We start from the raw sequence: 23218 nt of genomic DNA on the forward strand, positions 1-23218 counted from the left end.
TTTTAAATGCAGGAAATGTCTTTCGCCCTCCCCCCACCAGTGTATTCATACACTGGAAGATAAAAGCCCCTAATTCTTAAAAATTGTTGTGGTGTAACCCCAGCCAGCAACTAAGCACCACGCAGTCGCTCCCTCACTCCCCACCCCACCCAGTGGGATGGGGGAGAAAAATCGGGAAAAGAAGTAAAACTCGTGGGTTGAGATAAGAACCATTTAATAGAACAGAAAAGAAGAAACTAGTAATGATAATAACACTAATAAAATGACAACAGCAATAATAAAAGGATCGGACTGTACAAATGACGCACAGTGCAATTGCTCACCACCCTGCCAATCGACACCCAGCTAGTCCCTGAGCAGCGATCCCCCACCCCCGCTCCCCCCAGTTTATATACTGGGCATGACGTCACATGGTGTGGAATACCCTGTTGGCTAGTTTGGGTCAGCTGCCCTGGCTGCGTCCTGTGCCAACTTCTTGTGCCCCTCCGGCTTTCTTGCTGGCTGGGCATGAGAAGCTGAAAAATCCTTGACTTGAGTCTAAACACTACTGAGCAACAACTGAAAACATCAGCGTTATCAACATTCTTTGCATACTGAACTCAAAACATAGCACCAGTACCAGCTACTAGGAAGACAATTAATTAACTCTATCCCAGCTGAAACCAGGACAAAAATAGAACGTGCGATTGAGGGACAAGGGGAGAGAATTCCTAAAGTATGTAGGCATATATCTCATTTCCAGTGTCAAACTTTGGTTCTGGTACTGTGGGCCAGGTCTTTGCTTCACTTTAGTTAGTGAATTGATACTGATTTTTAAACAAAGGAGGTACGTTTTACACTTTTTCTGAAGTATCCAGTATATTTAAGATAACTATGAGTTTATAGAGGAGCAGTGTTGAAAGGTTTTCTGTCACTACCCAAATTCTGATTTGTATGTGGAAGGAGAGGGGTAATACATTTGCTGTCATAGTCTGTAACAAATAATTTAGAATATGATCTTTTTAAAAAAATAATCTCCTCCTCCCTGCTCCCCCCCCCCCATCCCCCCGGAGGGTGCTGTAAGCTTTGCTAAATAGTTGGTTCCCACAGACAGCAGCAATGAGCAAATCCCATGTTTGAAGTGACTTCTGTCACCTTGGATATTTTGACCTTAACATTTACTGTTTAAAAAAAAAAAAAAAGCTGTGTAGATCTGTGGAATTACCTTAGAAAAAGTAGAGTATTTTCCTATGGAAAAATAATTTCAAGCCTCTGTAGAAACTGTGATTTTTTTTTTTTTTTTAAAGCAGGTGCAATAGTAACTGTTACATATGTTCAAAACATTTTTCAAGAAGAGATACCAAACTCATCCACTCATTTACTTACATTCGGCTAGTTTCAATGTTTTCAGAGTGAGGTTCTCCTGGTGATCTGCAAATACAGATACAAAACCTTAAGCATTATTTTAAGTCATTACAATACAAAGAGTTAGGAAAGGTGGAAAGTGATGATGATGTAGTACAGCCACTAAAAACATCAACTTTTATGCACTTGCACATTTAATTTGACCAAACACTAGAAGACAGTTTATAACATAAAACCTGACAGTATCATTAAGCCAAATTTCTCTAAGGAGGACAGCACTTCCCCCCCCCCCCACCAGCTTACACAACAGCAGCCATTAGAGTTCTGCTAGCAGTATTTCTGTATTCAGTGCATCAGTTCTGGGTTAATCCTTCATAACCACTTCTGTAACCAAAATGTATACTCAAAGTTTATCAGCGATCAACTGCTGCAAATAGATTCTCTGCACAGTTGGACACTAAGAAGCAGCAGCTCAGAAGCAGGTCTCAGCAGGATCTCAAAACAAATTTCATGTTTCTCTCTACTTGAATTTATAGACACAATCTCACAGGCAGCTTTCTGTTTCTTCCTTCCAGCCAACAGGTCAGCTGCTAATATTCAGAATTAGGTGTTACTGCCTGGCATTTTTGAACACATAAGCAGCAGCTATGTTCAGCTTGCCACCCCCCTTGACTTAATATACAGAGTAATTTAAGGGGTATAGTTCCACATTAACTTAAGTAGGCTAAATTATAGCTGTTTAGCTCCTCATTCCCATCTTCTTCCTTATGCCAGCACTGATGCAAGAAGTTAACATTTAATTTTTCTTTAGACAGATTATTTTTTTTCCTCCCTTCGGGACTTCCCTCTACCCAGTGAGTTTGCAGCCAGATGACCCAGGAGACAAGGCAGTACAAATGCAGCAGTTTTGACTTCAATCACCTTAAGCTGCCTTGAAATCATATCCTGCAGGACCTCATCCAACCTTCGCTTGGGTATAGATTTTGGTACAGTTGACCAGAACTGCCATGCTGAATATATTGCGTGAGGAGTGGAAATAGAGCACAGCCATTACAGTAAAACTCTGTAGCTTATATGAACAAAAATGTCTTTCATGACAGAGCTCTCTCAGAACAGAAGTGAGCTAAATTCTGCAAATAAAACTCACTTTGTAGGTTTCAACAGAATTTGCTAGGGAACCTCAGTTAGCACAGCTAAGCAGGCTTTCCCATAGCTTTACCAGGAAAATCTTTCTTTACAGAAATGGAATTTCCAAATTTCTCTATTTACTATATGACTATCTCTACTATTCTGAACACTCCAAGAAATCTCCACCTGTAGCCTGAAACATTCCCCTTTTCCCTATGTTTCATTGTGCTACCTTAGTGGATGGTCCCTCCTATTAATGCCTGGACTGTTCTCCCAATTCTCTACTAAAATCTTAATCCCTTTACTGACATACCAGATCTTAGCAACTTTCTGGATTTTACCAAACTGTACTGTATTAACAGACCCAGTGCCGAGAAGGCACTTCTGGCAGACAATTTAAAATTCCTAGGCTAGCTGGATACTATGCAGTGACAGATGATGCAGAACACAGAAGTTATTTTATTTATATTTCACTAAGTTATAAAATTCAGCTGACACTATGGACAGAATTCTGAACTTACTATCCAACTAACTTTATACTCATGTTTGAAATGCAAATACCCTCTAACTGGAAAAATAACTAAAACCTGCCCAATCTCATAATTTGGTCTCTATTTATTCCCTCCAAATGATGTTTCTCTTACTCATTAAAGTTCAGGACTGACAAGATAGTTGCTGACAAAAATAACATTCGACAGCAAACAACCCAAAATTTCATTTCCCTTCAACTCCAGTGACCAAAACAAGTCACTAAATACTTATCAGACAGAATAGAATGACTCCCTGCCCCCCCCCCCCCCCCCCCCAATTATTCACCTAAGTGTGTAAGTGCTAGAAGCCATATGATCCGAGGAGCAGTGGAAAGAAGAGTGTTTATATTCATACTGGCTAGCTCCTCTATTCACATCCTGTGCTTCAGAAACTGACAGCAAAGAGTTTGGAAGTTTGAGGTGGTTGCTGTCTTTCTTTTAGTCATAGGAAATACAACCTATTGGTTGTATGGGTAGGAGTAGTGCTTTAAGTTGCTATGAAAATGTAAGTGAAATAGTGGTGTTAAAACAAAAAACATCAAGAGTATTAATCACTTTGAGCCTTTAAAATGCACAGCAGTATGAAAAATTACAGAAAAAGAACAGATTGGCATCTAAATTTAGCATGTAAAAAAGGCAGCCTGGTGATTTGCAGTATAGATACATAAACACAGCTATTAGTGTATCCAAAATCTTTTCTATCCGTATCATTTGTGTGAGTTTTATGTGGACTTTGAACAGAAAGTGCAGTTTAGTACATGCTATTCTGCAGAAAAGGTTTCTTCTGTAAGATAAACAATATAAGAGAAGACAAAGTTTCAGGAAAGTTCAGAAAAAATAAAACCTAGCTGAGTCAAAAAAAGTTTGGTCCTCTAAGGTAAGTGGTTCTACAGAAGAGAAGGATCAAATTCCTTCAGCTTATTGTTTTCTATAACATGAGCAGACCTACCATAACTATGACCTGCAGAACTATTAATGCACTTAATTAACCATATATTAAAAGGTTTCAAATGACAATGTAAGCACCAAATAAAATGAGCTCTCAGTATTCATTAGAACAACGTGGAAGACCAATCTGATTACAGGAATTGTTAATTGTTTGTTGAGAAGCTATTTATTCTGCAATACCCAATTGTTCACAAACAAGATACCTTGTTATTCCTCTGAGCAGGCAACAGTACTGAAAAATAACTACATAGTATGGCAAGACATCCTTTCATCATGCTTAAAATCTGAAATGAGTTCTGCTCAGAGAAAATCTCAGAGCAAATGCTCTTATAGATTTTAGCTTTGTATTAGATAGATACTGATCACAAGACACCAACTAATCCGAATACTGTAGTATGAGCTAGCAAATTCAAATGGTGGCTCACTTCCAATAACACAGGGAGCAATTTCTCCATTCTGCAAGCCACAACTTTTACCTCCTCCACTGTACCTCCCTAGGAGAAAAAAGTAAAGCTATGCAAGCCTAGAAATTTTAACATCCTCAAGCCTCCTGGACAAATACTTTAAAAAATTGAGCAAAGTGCTTAAATGAGTACGCTATATACAAAATTTCAGTATGACAGTAAAACCCACCAGAGACTTTTAAGTGATAGTATTGCTCTTAAGAGGGATACCACGGAGCACCACAGTGCTCATATTTTAAAAAGCAGGCAGGGACAAGCTAAGTGAGCTTTGAAATCACTAAGCAAGAGGGTAAGTCAACTTTGCCAGCTGACTTATCTTAAACAAACAATATACCTTAATATCACTTACAAAACTAATTTCAAGCCATACAAATTAAATACTTCTAAAATAAACACACTAAAAATGATCCCAAGAAAAAACATGATACACTTCATGCTTACCTTTTACAAGCTGTGGCCATTCGGTGACATCAGGGTGATCACAATTTTGAATCACTGATTAAAAATGAGTTGTTGCACCAGTCCTGTATCACGTTGGGCTAAGCATAAGCTTAACAACTCTAATGAAGTAAATTTAGTTAAAAGTCCTTAGAAATTATTTTCAGCCAGTACACTAAAAATAAAAACCATAAAACAGAAGAAAAATGTTGATGCTAAGCACTATTTTATCTGCAAGATTAAGACCTCCTCCACAAAAGTTAGTTCCATTTTGAATGGCATTCTAAGACTTCTAGAGTAACTCACTACAGTACACTCAAATGGTGAACTTGAAAATTCATCAACTTATTTTTAGCCTCTCTAAAAAACCAAACCCAATACCCATCTCTTGGACCAGTGGAAAGCACCCAATGTCAAGACAACAAGCATTCCAAGATTTGGAAGCACGTGCATAAATATAAAGTGTAATTTCTAACTACAATAAAATTTCATTACTTGTTTCCCTGCTACAACTCAATTAATACTGGTTCCTAACAAGGCTCTGTGTTCCCAGGGGGAGCAACATGTAACTTGCTCTTTGCTGTGTGCCTCTCCCCAAAATGAAGTAAGCTAAAGATATGTCAAAGTTTCAGAGGAGCAACCTTTGCTATCTGTGGCCAATCTTTTAGGTTCTTTGCTCCACTTATACCACATGTACTCTCTCCTCTCCCTTAAATTTTCAAAAGTGTATTTTACCTGTCAATTGTTTCCCATGATCTGGCTCCACCGGTATAAATTGAAGGGTTGGTCCTTTACTTTGTCACGCAGGTGGCAGCCAATGATCACTCAGCAATACTTGTGCCCAGAGCACCCTGGGACCACCCCAGCTGATTACTTCCATGGCTGAAAAGGAACCAGTTAGTCTCTTACCTAACTGCTATTATCTACTCTAAACTAAACTTAACTGATAAAATATTTCGAAACATAACCCTCAACACTCAATTCACCCCATTCTCTCTCCCACCCAAGCTCCTAGGTGCACTGGACAAAGACTGTAAAGAAAAAAGGCCTCTGATGGAGAGTCAGATCACAAACAGCATTATTCACTTTCTGTTAATACAAAGTTTTGATTAAAATTGAAATGTTATTACTGTGTTTAGTAAATAAAAAGTTATCTTAGTTTCTCTAAACAGCCGGTAGCTATGAAGACAGACCTCTGTACAGTATCTGAGAAGTTTACTCCTGTGGCTCTAAGCCAGATGAAACCTCACATTTGTAGGTTGCCATGCAGCAGAAGCCTCATACAGAAGCCAGGTGCACAAAGGCTAGCGAGCTACTGAGGGCACACCTGCAGCTCCCTGCAACACCCACAGCCATAACTACCTGGTGCAAATACTAAGAGAGCACATCAGAGAGCTTTAAATGTTTCAGTAAAGAAAACTTCTGTGCTTCAGTCCAATCTATTGCAAGAGCCTTTCAGTAAGGTCTTAGGTTTGATGAGCAATCAAGCATTCTCAATGATAATTTATATCTGTTGACTTGTCAGAGATATGAAATCACTGATCAGTAAGCAAGGACCATGATTTTCTAAGGTTTGTCAGAAAAGCTGCTGGCTTTTGCCATTCCACTACAATTTGCCATTCTACTACAAACTCTGCAACAGAACAAAAATTTGTATTAGTTTCAGAATGATGCTTACTAGTTTTATCGGGTATGTTCCTTGAGGTAGGAAAAGTGCTATTTAATTATTTTAACATCAGTAATATTTGAGTCTTCTCATCTAAACACAAATGCAGTCGACATAAGGAAAGCAAAAAAGCAGCAGGCTACCGAAAACCTCTGAAACAAAACAGAGGTTCTCTAGTATCTATGTTTTACAGGTGTAAATTGTCAAAGTTTAACTGAGTCAATGCCAGGAACACAGGACAATGAATAAAAGTCAGTTGGAAAGGTTCCTCATCTGTCAACATTAAACGACAAACAGGGTAATCATGGTTTTCAAATTAATGTTTGCTGACCACCAGCTGTACAGAAAAGCAAACAGCAAAAACCAAGATGCTGAAGCAAAACTAAGAAACCTTAAATCACTGCTTATGGCATTCCGATTGTTTAAGACTTGACAATGTCTACTTTCAGGCAAGCCTCAGCTTTAAAGAAGCAGACACCTACTGTAAGGCAGTGCTTTCTTCAAAAGTTAAATCTACGTTCTTGCTGCTTTCTGAACTGATGTGAAATGGTTCTGTAAAAACGCATTTAGAAAGTAACACCACTTCTAGCACTTTGCCCAAGTAACTTTTAGTGTGCTGGTCACAGAGGACAGTGGTGGTATCTCTAATGCCTCATTGCTTGGGACACCCACATTCTGTCTGACTGCTAGAAGTTCCAGCTCATGTCCTGGAGTTCACCAAATCAATCACTCCCTACCTAGACTTGTGTCCTGTATCACACAGACCATAGGCAAAAAATAATTACAGTAGTATTCCGTTCAACTGCAAGCATCTTAGAACAACAGGCTGATGGCAACCTCAGTGAAACAGGGTTTTCCTGAGGCTGTTTCTTATGGGAGGACAGAAGTAATGAACACAATTGTGAGTGGCTACGTGGTGCTTAGTTGCTGGCTGGGGTTAAACCACGACATGAAGGAACACATAAAGTGTTGGTGCTGGATTAAAAAACCATTAGATTTTGGAATGTTAAAGAATATGCGCTGAGGTGGCAGCTCCACAATCATGGCCAAGACAAGTTTGTGCTGAGGCCTGACACAGATCCAATGCTGTGAGTCAGGTTTACCACGCTACCGAACATAGTATCTACAGCAGCTCTGTGAAGAGAGGCAGTATCTGAACTGGCATGAATCTCACTGAGCTGAAGTTAACTCATCTAAGTTTTGTAGAGAAATTTATACCTACAAATTGAATTCATCATGGATCAGAGCTTTGAATCAGGTAGTTGCAGCATTTCCGATCTGTTACAAGACACCTTAAAACTAGATATACTGTACTGGGGTCTAAAAATCTCATGCTACTTTTCAACAATCCAGATGCAAGAAATCTTGATGAATCATTTTTCCTTCTATTTCCTTCTCATCCTACCTTCACCACCTATCCTTGCTGCCACTCCTGTGGGACAGAATATGATTGGCAAGGATTCCCTAGCACAGATGAAAGAATTAATTTTTCTAAAACCTTACTCATCCATGCATCAGCAGAGTACTGTCCACTGGCAAAGAGACCAACATGTTGAAACATGTGGTGGGTGGTGAAAAGACAGTCTCCTTATTCTGAATCTAGTTTGAACAAAGGACATTTTGACTGCTGGATCCAAACAAGGCAGAAAATAAACCTGGTAAGAGAGTCAAAGGACACTACTTGATCAGGAAAGGGAAGCCACACTGATGAATACACTAACATCTTGGAAAAGGGCATTTTGAAGAATAGGAAACTGACCTAGACCAACTGCTTTTCTGTCACAGGAATTCTTTTACAACCCCCCCCCCCCCCCCCCCGGATGTAACTTACCTTTTAGAAGGTAGGAAGAGCAGCCCCAGAGCAGATATTTATTCTTTATTACTCAGACAGATTTCTCTGGTCTTCACTGTCATGATTAGCATGGATTACAGTTTAGGCTTTCAGACACACAGAGCAGCTGAAGGTATCAGATGAAGTTTGTGCCTGTGGAATATGTCCAAGAAATCTGAGATGGCTGCTAGGCTCTTTGGGACTGGGCAGGCTCCAGTACAGACACATCTGTATCTGCCTAGTGACTATACAAGAGGTAGATTCAACCAGGACTGCAACAACTATTATAATTAGCAAGGCAATACACAAGATCCATGCCTTCAAACCATATATCTGAAGAAGCTTGTGTGGCTTGGAGTAGCCCCCATTGAGAGGGAACAGGATAAATAATTTTTATGCAGTAGTTTGAGAGAACATGCATTTCTCCAAAGTGGCAAAGGTGTGGATTTTCTGAAAAGAATGTTCCTCTCAACTCAAAAAGAGGGAGGAAATAAATAATAAATGAGTGAAAGAGCAAGAAGTCAGAAACCAAGTTCAGATGCATCAAAAGGGGCTAAAAGCAACTTGCTGCATAGCCTGATGAGATCTTCTCTTTGCATATTTCATTTAATCTTTAAAGTCTGGAATCACAAACATGAACCCAGAAGAGGTTCCCAGCTTCAACATACAGAACCTAAAGTCACACCACAGAGAACCTAAGTATCTATTTGTCAGCAACCAAAAACAAAGCCAAAAACTTCCAGCTACAAATCACTTAATTGAAAGTTGTCAACTTGCGTGGATTTCCTACACCTATGACTTTCCCTGTGTTATTTGATGTTCATTTTCTGTGACAACACAGCAATCTGGCAGCTGACATCCAGTATCTGAGGTCTAGGAAGATCCCTCAGAGGAGGAACACTTTTCTTATTTAAACTGTAACTTCTTATTGACCTTATTGAAGGACAGGTACCCTGGGAGGTGGCATTTGTAGGAATTTAAGTTTCCTTTACAGAAGCATTTTTAGTATCCACCCAAGCAATCTTTGATCCAAGTATTAAGATGCTCTTTTTGACAGATGATCTAATGAAAATGGGGGTGATTCACCTGTACAAAGAAGTACCACGATCTTCCTTACCTTCCAGTGCCAGAATTTTAGTTGCTCAATTAAAAATAACCATCTCTCTCAAGAAGATACCACTAAAGACAGCTTTTTTTATGTTTTCTGAAGAATCCCTCTGAATCCCCCAAGAATAAATGATACATTTCCAGAATGACTTTGAGTACCATGATGAAAACCAACAGTCATCATCTATACAGTAAAAGGTGCCCACAGAACTATGCTAGCTAGCTTACTATTTCAAAAAAGGAACTGACAACTGATAGGAAAGCTGGCCTTTCAGAACTTAAGATTGATTCAAGTGTCCTGGAGGAAATTGTAGAATGTTCACCAAATCCCTAAGTTCAATCTTAACTGTCACTTGCAGGAAAAAAAAAAAAAGTAATAGGCATGTTTGAGACTTAATTTCTTGCAAATGTTGGAAACATCAATTACTTTTGTTGCTCGCATGCTGCTTCCAACATAGAAAACATGAAAAGATGTAAGATTGTAGAAGTTTTCTTCATGCAACTAATAGCAGGTCAAATTATCAATGATCCTAAAGTAAAATAAAACAGCCACTAAAAAAACCCCCTGATCACATAAATCCTAACGGAGCTACAAAAACACCAGTGGTAAGGCATCTATACAAATTTTTTTCCACTGCCTGGTAAACCAAACCGTTCAACTAATAACAACAAATACAAAATCACATAGTTGGAAGACCAAAATAATTTGGTTCTATCCTGGAAAATGTCAACCTGAAGTGATTGAGGCAGTCACAGCTGACGAGCAAACATACACATGCTCCCAGTATTATGGCTAGAGTGACAGATAGGACTCATGAAGGGTTCCTGGAAAGGTGTCCGTTCATCTGCACAAAGTACTTCAGACATGTTCAAAACTTGAGCTCAGTTCTCCAAATATTCAATATTTTCCAAAAGTGTTCCAGAAGTAGCAGAAAACAGCCACGAAGACAGCACGAAGACAGGAGAAACTGCCTTGTGATTAGATAACAGAAAGAGTTCAAAGTTAATCAAGCTAATCAATATGGATACTGGAAGAAATTAAGTCCTCTCATAGCACAGAAAGATTACATAAAAAAGATCTTCCAATTAAAAGAAAACATATAAAACCTCCACGAGCAGAAACTGAAGGTTGACAAATTCAAATTAGAGTAGGAACACAAGCATGCAGGATAGAGAGGACAATTAACACTTGAATAAATTATTTGGGGTAGGGATCTGAATTTGCTACTATTCTCAGATTAAAGCTGGTGCCATTCTGGAATTTACACTTCAGTGAAAACACAAGCTACTGAGTTAAACAAAGGTAGAATTTGGTGCATCTCTATATTGAGAGATCGACTAGAGAGTTACATAAATGCTTCATCCTATAATATCTGTACACTTACTTTGCCTTGATGTCAATACTCCACAAATCACATAGCAACAGAAAAAGGTCTAGTGTTTACTCCCATCCCCCCACCCCAAAGCTAAAGGCCTGTGTGTTATTCTCATTTTCTACAACTGCCTCCGCAACTCCATACCCTAGATTTTCCCTTCAACATTTGGTTTTAGTTCAATATTTCAGTAAGATCATAGATGTACTTTATTCATCTTTGTAAAAGAGGGAAAGACCTGAAATTAGCATCTTTATTTTTCACTTGGATCACAGCTGATTTTTCTTCCACTATACGTACTCAATTTTTTGCAGCAGAACCATTTGTTTCTCTCTCAGCTAAGCCTGCAACTTCAGGCTCTCTCCAAAGTGATACACAGCTATGAATGGAAAGCCCCTCCTACACCAGGAGGTGAAATCCAATCATCTATTTAAATTTCTTTTAGTAGCTCTCCTTTTACTGGCTAAGTATCAAGTTATTTTCCAAACAGGTAAGTTTTACAGCTTCACTTCAGCTTTAATATTTAAACTTTTATTCCACCTGTCCTTTTGCTTATGCTTTGTTATTTTGCTTTCTTTTGCTACCTGTCTTTCATGCAGCCTTCCATGTAAAGTACCTTTCTGTTCACCAAGTTCTTCAGTGTCACCAGCATGTTTGTTTATATATAGTTTATATTAAGACCAAGCAATCATGCAATTCTGTAGCGTGACATTCAGCTTTTCTGATGTTCCATTAATATTCATTACTCACAAGTTGTGGGGGATTAGATGGGAATTTTTCATCCATTTATGAAGCACATACCATTACAAAGACTCTATGCATACATACAGTGGCAAGCAGTTAAACATTCAGAAAAAAAGCAGCCAGCAGAAATAATAGCAAGAAAGAAATAATGTCTTAGGTTTGAAGAAGAGCAGTCATACACGCAACTGGTATTGAAACTGGAGAGCAAGAAGCAGGTGGGTGGTCCCAGTGGTGCTGTTGGTGCAAAAATGAATATACACTACCTGCCAGATGCCTGCTAGAGTAAAGGACCAATCTATACAGTTCTCTCAGGAACATCTGGATTGTGATAATGTAACATTATAGCTTTTTAAGAGATTTACAGTTTTTAATTAGCATACACTATATTTAAAGTTTCAGCTTAGAATTAATAATTTTAGCTCCTGTCTATAGCTTCCTATGAAACAGAACTTGAAGAAAAAAAAAAAAGAGACACCCAACAACCCTTCTGCAAGGTTGAGATTTCAAAACTTTAAGTATGTTCCTATGTTAAATTATCTTCAAAAGAAAAATCTAGACGTAAACCCACAGCATATAAAACCCATATCAGCAGTTACCGAGTTCTTCCCCACAATTTAAGTGGTTAAAGTACACACATAGCTTAGAAGCAGTTGTTGAAGTAACGACATACAATTTTATATATGCATTAACAGACCTATTTAATATGGTACAAAAATGAACTTAAAACAAGAATTGTTTTTCTGAATGTAGCAATGCAAAAAGTTTCAAAAATTTTCTTTGTACCAAGTTGCAGAACTACAGAACTTAAGAGACACAACAGAGTGGTGCACTTACTCCATACTAGCAGGTATCTCCACAGGACTACACCAGAATAAAGTTAGAAAACGGAAATTAAAATAACTACAAGTTAAGGTTCCAACCTTGCTGTAATACATGTACACATTTTTAAGCTGGCTGGACATTTAAGAGCCTAGACAAAAAGAGATACCATGTGCCACTGGCTCACATTAACACTGCTAATGAAGGTTACGTTTCTGTATTTCCTAACATTCCAACTTGCAAATTTGACTTACACTGATCTTTGCTTAAGTTCTCCAGTAGTTCTGAACTTATTTTTCAAGTCATACGTAAAAACTGTACAAGCCTCACTATAAATATGCTCAGCAGCAAGGAAAAAAACCCAAACATTCAGAAACAGCACCAATTCTTATCCAGTCCATGGAGAAATAGATGGATGGTAGCAGCATGATGCTGAGCTTGTAAAACAAATTAAAAGGGAATTCATCAATGTTGTATCATCGGTATTCATTTTCTGCAAGAAAAATCAAATAACTTAGTTATCTAGAGAACTATGCCTAAGTAACAGACATCACAGTCGAAAAAATATGGGAAAAATGAATGTGTGTGTTTCTTCCTGAATTTGTTTTCAACTTTTTTTTTTTTTAAATCAGGGAACAAAACTATAATTATTTGTTATTATAATTCTTAGCATACACACAACGTAAGTGAAAACATAAACATACCATATCTTTCCAGAGCTGCCGGAACTTGTTCTTTCAAATTCTAAAATGGACTTCTACAGTTCTTGTACCTATAATGCAAAACATTACGTTTCAGTTTCTGTACTATGCTCCATACCAATCTGAAGCTCAATACAACTTCAAAACGATACATTCAAGAATGGCCTTTCTATTACTCACAAGTTTGCAACTCAAGGAAAACATATACCTAGAATCACAGAATATCTCAAGTTGTAAGGGACCCATAAGGACCATCAAGTCCAACTCCCTGCTCCTCGCAGGACTACCTAAAACTAGATCACATGACTTCCCAAACGAAATCATACTTCCCATAAAAACCACAACAGAAAATACTTGGTATGTTAGGGAAACTACAAAAGCAGAAAGTCCATACACACAACGTTCCCTATTCTTTCCTCTGTAGTGATGCAATAGAGTTTTACAATTCCATTCATCCAGTTCATTACAAATATCCATTTCCTTCCTCTGGAAGATTCTGGCAAGGTTTCTCCTCCCCCCCCCCCTTTTTTTTTTAAGAATTGGTATTTACAATAAGAAAAAAAAAACCCAAACCAACACTCAAAAGAAGTCACAGATAGAACTGCATCTTTGTCCTGGCTGCACAAAACTGCTGGAGTTTGGTAAGCTTTTCTACAAATGGTTCATTTTCAGGGAAGCCGTAATTAACACGGGACACATGACTAAAACATACTCCAAACATTTGCAACAAACACCTAAAAGCACAAACAATTTCAGGGGAAAAAGTGACAGAAACAGGCATATATATAACTAAAGAAATCTAGTAATTACTTTCCAGACAGTTACTCATTTGGCACAGAGTATCACATTTTCAGTACTGTGAAGATTTAATATTTAATTTCTTGGTTCTGAAACTCTATTAAGAACAATCAAATCCAATGCAGCTGATTTAGGCTTATCTCCGATATAGATCAGAGTTCCCACGGAGGAAATCCTGATCTGGTTACCTTCAGAGTACATTCAGGTTTGTCTTAAAAGATGTCAAACCACAGAGCTCCCATCCACTCCATACCAACAGCAGAAATCCAGAATATTTATCTTATATTCTATTAAAGGATAATTCTTCATTCACAGTGATGCCATTAGGTGAACTCAATTAAAGTATTCTGACAAATGTGACCAGTATTTTCACACCTTGTATCACAGGACTTCCAGCTTAAACTCCAATGTATATATTTGTTCATGTACACGCAAAGAGCAATGTCACCTATATAAAATTCAGTCACTCTCCTCTAAGGTACAAAAGCACCAGCCTTCAGTGTGCACAGAGTATAAGCAGAGGACAAAGCACAGCATGAAAATGTATCACAAATACATCTATCAGGGATTTATGATTACTGCCCAGCAATAGAGAAAAGAAAACAAAGGTTCCCAACATAACTGAAGCTATGTAGGTTAAGACAGTACAATTTATGGAAGAAATAAGACCACAGCGGAGGAGACGGAGACAGGGGATTTGCTTAATAACACGTAGCCAACAGCAGAAGAGTAAGTAATTCCAACAGCACAAAACTGAAGCTCCTGGACTTCCCGTTCTCTTTCCTCAATCTCCCCCCACCAGCTACCACCAAGGCAGAGCAGGAGTTCAGCAGTCTACTAAAAAATTTTGGTCAAAGGCTACATGACCACCAACAAAATGAAACACAGAATCTGTAATGCTTGTCTAAAAGGAATGAAAATAATTTAATGAAGTCAGATGTGCTCTGACATCCACCTTTAGTATTTTTATTAACTAGCATTAAGCCACACCTACCTAAAAAAATGCAAACGACAAATGTGACTAAAAGCATGGCTAACAGTATTGCTTCCACTCAACATAAAGAAATCTTGATCTGTCACATGACCAGAGCCAAAAGAGCTGCTTGTTTACAACTGTCACACATTTTCAATAACAAAAAGAGACTTCAGGGCACACTGAATGATATTAACAAAGATGGTAAGCCACTGAATTAACCAAACTGTAGAATACAGAACTGCAAAATACTTAAGAAATGAACTATAAATTATAAAAAATACTTTGCAACTCATGTCTGGCTTGATGAAAGACATCACGAAATCACCTCTATCGTGCTTAAACAATGTTTTCCACTTTTTTTTTTTTTTTTTTGCAATAACTGCCACGAGACAGGAGCGGAAGAAAGAATTCAGAGAGCACTACTCTAAAGAAGATGGTAGGTATTTTACCTAGTATTATAGATGCTCTGACACAATTTCAAATATATAAGTTAAAATAAGAATAATTTTTTTCCACAGCTGACATTCTTACTATAACAACATTAGCCAAATAAAAAACAAGTATTCACAAACATCCTTCTTTCAATAAGATATTCAGGTCATAGGAACCATGCAAGTGGAGTATTTATCACCACCTTACAACATAAAGGGCTCAACCTTTGCAACCAAAAAATACCAGTATTTCACAGAAGCGATACACTCTCTTAAGACCTCCTATGTCCTTGAACTCTGATGGGACTTGCAGGTTGTGTGGACTGTATGGGTGTATTTCTATGGTCCACAACAGGCAAGTTTTGCTACAACAGCTGAAACACATCTACGTGCTGCTACTACAGCCAGTGTATGCTAGCATACCTGGGACTTTCTAAAAAATAAAATAGGGTATATACACATATTAAACCACAATATTCATCACCAAGACTTCGGACATGAGATTTCACTATGAAATAAAAAGTAATCATCATCTGAATACGGCTATACAAATATAAAAGGTAAAAACATCATATTGGAAATAGAAATTCTGAAGTAGCAATAGACCTCTTCAGTATTATCTAGCTTTGTAAAAGTTTTTGATACCTTCTAAGAAAATGAAAAATACTGTACTGTAAAATCAAAATATTTTAAGCATTAATCGGCTCAAACACATGACTAACCATAATGCAAAAGAAAAACTCATCTACAACTATGGCAGTGTTTCCTGAGGTATTTTGACTGGCAGCCCATTTTAGAAGTTCAGCTCCTTTAAGAGCCATTCAACTACCCTCTAACACTGCAAGCCTACTGAACTGCAGCTGCTCCAACCTGGGTCCCACAGAGCATACCAGGGCAGGAGTACACAAGTTAATACCAGAGCCCAGCTGCCTGGACAAGTCTGGCATCTCTCACACCGCACGAGCTTGGCAACACATTAGAGAGAGCTCTTGTGCCTCCCCTGCACGCAGCTCCTAAAGGTAAGGGAGAGGGGGTGTTTATTTGTCACTCTAATCTCCTCATTTCACCAGTTTCTTTGGTGTAATGATTCTCAAGGAAGTATCAACAAGTCCAAAAAGAGGGCCACCAAAGGGAGCAAGAGTGTGGTCTCCTCTGCAAAGGAGATATGAAGAACTACCTTCACCCCTAGAACTCTAGTTCAGTCAAGACAGAAGTCCTGCCACAGTCCTCACAGGACCCCAGAAAGAAAAGCAAGCCATGTGGACTAATTGCTGCCAGAGAGTTATGCAACAACCACCAAACCCAAATGCAGGTTCCATGATTTTCTGCTTATGATCCCATTGGTTGATGCAAGGCCCACCAAGACCAAATTTCCATTGGGTTTCAAACTGAGATGTTGTACCTTACAGTTTTTGATACACTTTAATTTTGTCTTATTTAGTTACTTAGGTCACAGCTTTGAAATTATGTCACACAAGGATTGAACATGAAGGCACATGGAGGGCAGGGAGGTGATTGGAGACAGCCAGCATGGCTTCACCAAGGGCAAGTCTTGCTTGACCAACCTAGTAGCCTTCTGTGATGGAGTGACTACATCAGTAGACAAGGGAAGAGCTATGGATGTCATGTACCTGGACTTCTGTAAGGCCTTTGACATTGTCACCTACAACATCCTTCTCTAAATTGGACTAGATATGGATTTGATAGGTGGACAGTTCGGTAGATGAGGAATTGGTTGGATGGTTACATCCAGAGGGTAGTGGTCAACAGCTCAACGGGTCAGGGCAATCCTAAGCACAAATACAGGCTGGGGGATGGGTAGATTGAGAGCAGCCCTGCAGAGAAGGACTTGGGGGTACTGGTGGATGAAAAGCTGGACACGAGCTGGCAATGTGCACTTGCAGCCCAGAAGGCCAACCGTATCCTGGGTTGCATCAAAAGTGGCATGACCAGCAGGTTGAGGGAGGGGATTCTCCCCCTCTACTCTGCTCTGGTGAGACCCCACCTGCAGTACTGCATCCAGCTCTGGGGTCCTCAGTACAGGAAAGACAGGAACCTGCTGGAGCAGGTCCAGAGGTGGGCCACAAAAATAATCAGAGGGATGGAACACCTGCCCTATGAAGAAAGGCTGACAGACTTGGGATTGTTCAGCCTGGAGAAGAGAAGGCTCCAGCAAGACCTTATTGCAGCCTTTCAATACTTAAAGGGGGCCTATAAGAAAGATGGGGAAAAACTTTTTAGTAGGGCCTGTTGTGACAGGACAAGGGGCAATGGTTTTAAACTAAAAGAAGGTAGATTTAGACAGATACAAGGAAGAAATTTTTTGCAATGAGGGTGGTGAAACACTGGAACAGGTTGCCCAGATTGGTGGTAGATACCCCATCCCTGGAAGCATTTAAGGCCAGGTTGGATGGGGCTTTGAGCAACCTGATCTAGTTGAAGATGTCCCTGCTTATTACAGGAGGGTTGGACTAGACGACCTTTAAAGGTCCCTTCCAACCCAAACCATTCTGTGATTTTATGGAAAAAAAAAAAAGTACCCTCCGTATCAAGCAGCCAACTGGTACATCAGTTCAAGTTTGTGCTAAACCACCACTGCTGTAATTCACCCCTAGGACAGTCCCACTGTTGACATACTACACAAGATAAGCACGATTCTCAAAGGTAAAATATGTGAACATAGAGCATGTTTTTAAAGCTATCTGGATGGATGCAAACAGTAATGCTTTTTGATGAAAAGTCTTGAAGAGCTACATACTGTGAACATCCTTTTCAAGCCATCAAAAAAAAAAAAAGAGTCTAAACCTCTGCTTCACTAACTAGAAGTTTCTCTTAAAACACATATAACTCTGTTCTAAGGAAACGCCTTCAAAAGAAGCAGGTCACCCGTCTTACCTAAGACAGTGAAGTGAGGGTCCAAAGGGAAGCCACCCATTTAGTTCCACTCAGCTGAACAACTGCAGCTTCTCCTAATTCTTCACCACTCTGTAAAACATGGGTAAAGAACCATGCAGGATGGTAACAGAAAGAGTATCGGTAAAGACTGACTTCCACCCCCTTCCTCCATTCAGCAGTTTGCATAATACAGGGAAGCAGGCTCAACCTATTAAAAGTAAGAAGTAGTTAATGCTTCCTTTAAGAGACTCATTCATAAGAGTATTTGTGAGACAGAACACTATGGTAATACTTAATTTATAATGTAATTTTGCAACCAGTAAGTTATTCTGTCAGTAAGTTCTGTCACTCCTAGCCACAAGAAAGTGGAACTATTCAAAAACAGCAATTTAAAGTGCTATGAGGCCACGTGTTACCAAGCATGAATCCTGGATCGCAACATTATTTGATTTTACTTTTTTTCTATTTCTCCTATGAGGTTATTTTCCTGAAGAAATGTCTCACCAGCTGGTATAGCTACCAAACTGTTGCTTTGTTACAAAATATTACCTTTACAATGTATTTGCTTACTTTCTGCTAACCAACCAGATATATTACACACATTACTATTCATATGAATCAGGTTTTTTTCCCAAACTTTTTTTCATGGGCAATACAGCCTTACGAGGTTGTCAGGCACTGCCTATAAATACATGAAATTAATGCAGTAAATGTTAAAATATTTAAGGTGACAGAAGTCACTTCAAACATGTGATGTGTTCATTGCTGCTGTCTGTGGGAACCAACTATTTAGCAAAGCTTACAGCACCCTCCGGGGGGAGGGGGGGGGGGGCAGGGAGGAGGAGGTTATTTTTTTAAAAAGTAAACATCATATTCTAAATTATTTGTTACAGACTATGACAGCAAATGTATTACCCCTCTCCTTCCATGTACAAATCAGAATTTGGGTAGTGACAGAAAACCTTTCAACATTGCTCCTCTATAAACTCATAGCTGTCTTAAATATACTGGATACTTCAGAAAAAGTGTAAAACGTACCTCCTCTGTTTAAAACTCAGTATCAATTCAGTAACTAAAATGAAGTAAAGACCTGGCCCACAGTACTAGAAAAAGTCTGACACTGGAAATGAGATATATGCCTACATACTTTAGGAATTCTCTCCCCTTGTCCCTCAATTGCATGTTCTATTTTTAAGAATTAGGGGCTTTTATCTTCCAGTGTATGAATACACTGGTGGGGGGAGGGCGAAAGACATTTCCTGCATTTAAAAAAAAAGATGGATTCCCTCTGGACGTTCACTCAGTAAACTGAAACCAAAAATAGCAGAGGGAAAAAAAAAGTATAGTACATATATATATAAAAAAAAATCCTGCATAGAAAATCTAAGATGATGCATATTTACAGAAATGTAAACACTAAATTCGTTCCATGATAAGTGTCATATAACATACTACACTAATCATTGTTTATACAAAATGTTATATGCTTAAACATGCTCACAATTAAACAAGTTTAACACTATTACAACTTGACTCAAAGATACTCCCCCCCCAGTTATGTATTTGCTTAAGTAGAACCAGTGAAGAACACATCAACAAAACACATATTCGTAATGAAATAAACGTGATTTTATACTGGGGTACATATGTCATTTCACATTTCAGAAGCAGGTTTTCTCCTACAAAAAGTGAAGTCAAATGAAAAGAAAGAGAACCTGTTTTATTTTCTCAAGTCGATTAGAACAGGGACAATCTCAAGGTGCTCTAACAGGGACCCTAACAAGCTGAGAGCATCCCTAGATGTACTTAACATATACACACAGTTTTAAATCTCATTCACAAAACAATCATCATTTACATATGTCTTTAAGCAGCGGCAGTAATTAAAAAAAGACTAAAAGTCTTGTTTGCTATTAAAAGCAGGATCCAACCCACACAATGTTAGAGTTCTGAAGAGGACCTGGACTGATGTGAGAAAGTTAAACACCTCTGCTTTTTCAAGCCTGCCTTTCCTTCAGTCACCTTTTTTACACGGTCACACAATCATAGCCTTAAAAAAACCAAACAAATCAAACCATTTATTTTGCCATCTAGCTTGGTGCTTTTATTTCTAAATTCTTGGGAGATACTCAGGATACTCCAGTAAGGAGAAATAGCAAACAACCCTGGTAAACAGAAAAAGAACTTCATTAATTCCAGTACGAAAGATGCTACAATAAATAGGAAACATTTAGAGTGGAATGGAAGGTATTCATAGAAGAGAGATGAAGTATCTGTAATATGACATGGAAATAATTTAAATTAAAGGTGTTTTTCAGCCCTATAAACCTAAGCAGTGGCCTAGCTTTTCTGCCAAGGTTTGTCTGTCTCAAACTGACAGAACATTACGGTTACGAAAACAAGTCATAAGCACTGCAAACTGCATCTGTTCTAAAAGACAAATGTATGTGAGGAAAACTATCAAATATCCATAGCAGACTGGTAATGCACATTTCGTATTTCCAATTCAACACACCCATTAAACTCTGAGTTACACAGAATCTTCAAATTTAAAAGCCAAATACCTTCAACTGTTTCCAAAATGAAAGGGCACAGAGTATTTAGTGCCACCATCCAAACCAAGCAGTTTGTGAGAACAGTAAAGCCCATTTTCCAGCAGTTTTCATTCTTATCAAGAGGTAACTCTCACCACCTCCATTATTCTCCCACCCAGTCACAGATGTCTAAAAACGCGGTTAAACTTAAGAGCGTAGCTTCTCCCTTAGCGGGGAATCTCTCTCTAACCGAATGCTATCTGCATGAACTAGGAACTTCATCTTATCTTTTAGACCTCTCCCTTTCAAACCAGTCAACCAATCAAAAAACAAAAACAAAAGACCTGACAATACAATCATGTAGGCCTCACTCTGTTAGGAAATCAAAGCTAAAATTGGGTACAATTTCCCACTGAGGAACTTTTTGGTAGACGTGCAAGAGGCATGGTAAACTAATCTGACAAGCTGATTCTCACAGAGCCTCAGGTTTGCAGACTCCTACTGAGGTAGGGAAGTTTCCACACAGACACAGAGGGACCATCCCCTGTAGTGATGTGTAAGACACAGGCTTTGTCCCAGAATTAGAACACCGCTTACGCAGAAGGAAACATAAACAAGTATTTCCATTAACTGGACAGAAAAAAAAGGCATAACTATGAGTTTATAGATTACAGGTTCTCGCCACTTAAAGGAGAATTGTGGAACACGTTTTGTTTCCCAAGCAGCAGTAACTTCTTAATCTCTTCCCACATCATCTCAGACATCTGATTTACAAATTGACTGTGAGCTATAACAACCCAGAGTTCCTTTAAAAGAAATACCGCAGGTGGGCTTAAAAACTGAAACCCAGGAAGTCCTGCAGTCAGGAGTGACAGATGACATTTATCAGCAAAGCAGCCTGTTCACAGGTTAGCAGATCCAACTCATCAGACTGGACAGAAGGTAACGGGAGCAAGTGAACGTACCTACTTTGCTAAGCAGGCCTTGCACACTAGTTATGCACCCTCGCAGCACCTCACACAGCCGCACCTCCCCGCCTGTCAGAGCTGGCCGTGCCGAAGGCACCCGAGCACCCCATGCCCACAGCAGCCCCGCGGAGCGCCCCCCGCCGCTGCCCCGCTCGGCCAAGCCGGGAAACTGAGGCAGGGGCAGGCTGGGTTCACCCAAGGTCGCCCAGCAAGGCCAGTCTCCCCGGGGACCGGGCTGAAGCCCGGAGCCACCCGCCTGGCCTCCCTGGGGAGGGACGCGGCGGCCCCGCACCCATGCGCCTCACGGGGAGGAGGAAGAGGACCACCGAGGCCACGCACCCCCGCCGCCGGCGCCTTCCCCACCCCCGGCAGGGGATCTCCCCGGCGGAGGGTAGCGGGCAGGGCCGCCTCCCGGCTCCCTCCCCTTCAGGGCCGGCGTGGGACGGGCGCCATCCCCCCTCCCGGCCCTCCCCCGGGCCGGGCACTGCGCAGCGCCTACCGACCTGGGCGCCGCGGCCTGCTGCTCCCGGTCGCTCCCGCCGCCGCCGCCCGGGCTCATGCGGGGGCCGCGCTGCGCTCGGGGCCGGGCCGCAGGCGAGGAGGCGCCGCTACTGCTGCTGCCGGTGGAGCCGTCGGGGCCCCGGGGCGGAGGAGACGGGGCCGCGGCCTGGGGAGGGGGGAGGGAGGGAAGAGGCGGGGAAGGGAGAGGCGAGCGGCCTGGCGAGGCCCGCGGCGCGGCGGGAGGGCGGGCCGGGCCCGCGGGCGCGCCTTCTCTCGCGGACTCGCTCGCTCGCTCGCTCTCAGCCCGAGCCCCGCGCCACCATCTTGGGAGCAACGCGGATATCGGCGCGGCGCAAGCTCGGAGGGCTCGCGGCGGGCGGGGGTGGGCAGGAAGGAGGACCCAGTGCGTCCCGGCGTGCAACGCGGGCGGGGCGGGGGGAGCGAGCGGACGAGGCGGCTGCGCCACGCTACCCACCGCGCGAAACCATAGAGTTCCCAGGCCGGTTTTTTCCTGCCTTTTTCAGTGGCGGCGCCCGACGGAAGGGAGCCGAGGCGGCGCCTGCGCGTCGGCGTGCGTGAGGCGGGAGCCGCCATGTTGGAAAAGGGCAGCGAGGCGACCGGGCGGGGGGGCGAGGGGGCTCCCTGCCTATGGAGCGGCAGTCAGTCCGGCGCGCGGGCGGGGCGGTGACGCGCGAGCGGGGCGGAGCCCGGGGACGCGCATGCGCCTGCGCAGGCCCCGGGGGCGAGCCCCGGGCGGGATGGAGGAGGGAGGAGCGGGGCGCGGGGGGGTTGCTGGGGGCACGCGCCCACGCGCGCCTAAGGAAGTGTTCGCGTACACATACACGTACGTGTGCTCGCGTACGCGTACATGTACGTGTGCGGATTGACAGGCACGCGCAGGTACATATGCACGTGCACGCAGGCATACCTGCCAGGGGACGTACACATGAACACACGTACGGAGGCATGTCCGCAGGGGCCTGCGTGTCCGCAGGCACGCACGTATGCCCGTGTGTACACCA

The 23218-nt window shown here is 41.1% G+C and overlaps 1 long non-coding RNA gene across 6 annotated transcripts; it reads right to left on the minus strand.

The window, feature by feature from the left end:
• Positions 1–419: 419 nt before the first annotated feature.
• LOC138681878 (uncharacterized) lies at positions 420–22798 on the minus strand. Of its 6 annotated transcripts, none has more exons than XR_011322083.1 (6): positions 18194–19240; positions 13097–13164; positions 5588–5734; positions 4856–4974; positions 1366–1410; positions 420–971 (listed from the first exon to the last, which is right to left on the minus strand). It is a non-coding gene; the product is annotated as an uncharacterized lncRNA (long non-coding RNA). The 6 variants fall into 6 exon arrangements; XR_011322084.1 differs by lacking the exon at positions 420–971 and adding an exon at positions 22199–22304 and having other exon boundaries at positions 1015–1410; positions 18194–18283; XR_011322082.1 differs by lacking the exon at positions 420–971 and adding an exon at positions 22672–22798 and having other exon boundaries at positions 1016–1410; positions 18194–18401.
• Between the last annotated feature and the right edge of the window lie 420 nt (positions 22799–23218).

This window comes from Haliaeetus albicilla, chromosome 25 (assembly GCF_947461875.1).
Source record: "Haliaeetus albicilla chromosome 25, bHalAlb1.1, whole genome shotgun sequence".
NCBI lineage: Eukaryota > Metazoa > Chordata > Aves > Accipitriformes > Accipitridae > Haliaeetus > Haliaeetus albicilla.